A 2088-nucleotide genomic window follows, 5' to 3' on the forward strand; every position below is an offset into this window, starting at 1 on the left:
CAGCTCTGAAGAGAGGCAAGGGGGTGATTTCAATCTGGCAATTAAAAGCCCAAAAGCAAATACTGGAAGCCTTGAAAACTGATGAGTTTCTAGAAAGAGGAACTGAGTATAGGAGAACAAAGAGCGAAGAACCATAGGAAGTGAAAAGAGGAAAAAAAGGCAAGGAACAGCTGACTGAACCTTGAACGAGCTTACTTCCATTTTCTGACTCTTTAGTCTCCTCATTTGGAAAATGAGGGGGTTGGAGTAAGTTCTATAAGGCTTTCAGCTGTGACATCTATGCATAATCAGAAAAGATCGAAGAGAACAGAATACCATGGAAACTGAAGACAAGAGTTTCTAAAAGAAGGATTTAAGAGGTCACTTGCATCCAGGGCTACAGAGATGTCAGGGACTGAAGATTTCCAGGAAGCCACTGTGTTCAGCAATTTAAAACTATTTGCCAAGGTAAGGACTTCTCCCTCCCCCTGATGCTACCAGTTTTCTGTACCCTTTCTCTCACTGCCTCTAAATGCCAACACTCTGCACATTTAGTTCTCTGCCCTCCACGGAGTCTCAGCCACTCTCCCAGGTCAGCTCTTATCTCTGTAAGGCGAATCAGAAATCTCTGGCCCATACCTTCCTTTAGAGTTTCAATGTGCTCTTCCAACTGTCCATTGGACATTTCCATCAGTCACTGACATTTAGCTTCTAACTATAATATTAATTTTTAAATATTGTAAAATGAACAACAATAATAATAGTTAACACTTACTGAACACTTACTCTGTTTCAGATTGTGCGCTAAGCATTTCACAGACAGTATCTCCTTTTCATCTTATAATAAATCCAACAAGTGACTACTGTATTTTCTTTTCTTTTTAAAAATTTGCTAGAGGGTACGCGCACTCACCAGAGAGAGAGAGAAGAAGAAAAGACAGACAGACAGTGAGAAAACACCTCCCAGGGGGCATGGTCAGTCCACAATTCCCTTTCCTCCATTCTCCTCTTGGGATTTTAGGCATGCACACACACAGGCCCAGGGTGTTTTTCAAGCCATAGGGCCTGGGATTTGAACTGAGCAGTTGGCCATCTGAGATCCAGGCACCTTAACCACCATGCCACCATCTGACCTGGGTGATGATTGTATTATTCCCATTTTTGCAGATAAAAAAGATGCCACTCAGAGATGTTAAAAAACATACTGGTCACACAACTGGGATGTTGAGGGCCAGGATTCTTTCTGATTTCGGAACCTGAGAGCTTAATAATTTCACTACGCTCAATCTAAAATCAAGTTGTTACCTTTATTCCTTAAATCAGATGACCTCCTTTATTTTTTTGTTTCTGCCTCATTCTCCCCCAACATCTCGCTACTGTCTTAGAACGGGCCCTGTTTCCTTCATGCTCAGACGCTTATGAAAGTCTTTCAAATGGTCTCCCACTTGCAGTTTTACTCTACCAGTTCTGGACATGTGACTCATCTGGCAACAACAGCAATAAAACAAAACCAAACCCCCCCATACAACTCTGAAGGCTTTCCATGATCTATATTACGAAATAAAGGCCAAACTCTTTAACATGATTAAAAGACCATTTTCTCTGGGCCAGTAGGTGGCATGGTGGGTAAGGCACTGGATCCCACATGGCCAACTCCTTGGTTCTAGTCCCAGATTCCACAAATCATGCTGGGCAGGTAGGTGTGCCCAATGTCCCAAGAGGAGAATGGAAGAAAAGGGATTACTGCATGACCATTTCCCCGTGGGGGGTTAGGGGTAATTTCTCTCTTTCTTTCTCTTTGGTGAGTGCACATGTCCTATGGCAAAAAATCTAAAATAAAAAAGACTGCCTTCAGGGCCAGCAGGCAGTGTGGTGGCTAAGGGGTCTTGACTCTGCGATTTGAGTTCTGGCCCTGGCAGCTTGCTTTCTCATTTTCTCTCACTCTGTCCCTCTCTGGTCAAATTAAAAAAAAAAAAGTTTAAATAAAATAATCCTGGGACCAGCAGTTAGTGTAATGACTATGTCGCTGGACTCCCACGTAGTCGACCGCGATTCGAGTCTCGGACCCAGTAGCTTAAACTCACGCCGGGCACGTGTGTGTGTGTGCCC

At 43.4% G+C, this 2088-nt stretch overlaps 1 pseudogene; it reads left to right on the top strand.

The window, feature by feature from the left end:
• Positions 1 to 384: 384 nt before the first annotated feature.
• Positions 385 to 2088, top strand: part of LOC106734632 (60S ribosomal protein L22-like 1 pseudogene) — a 7588-nt pseudogene continuing 5884 nt past the window's right edge.

This window comes from Tupaia chinensis, unplaced genomic scaffold (assembly GCF_000334495.1).
Source record: "Tupaia chinensis unplaced genomic scaffold, TupChi_1.0 Scaffold000165_2, whole genome shotgun sequence".
Lineage (NCBI taxonomy): Eukaryota > Metazoa > Chordata > Mammalia > Scandentia > Tupaiidae > Tupaia > Tupaia belangeri.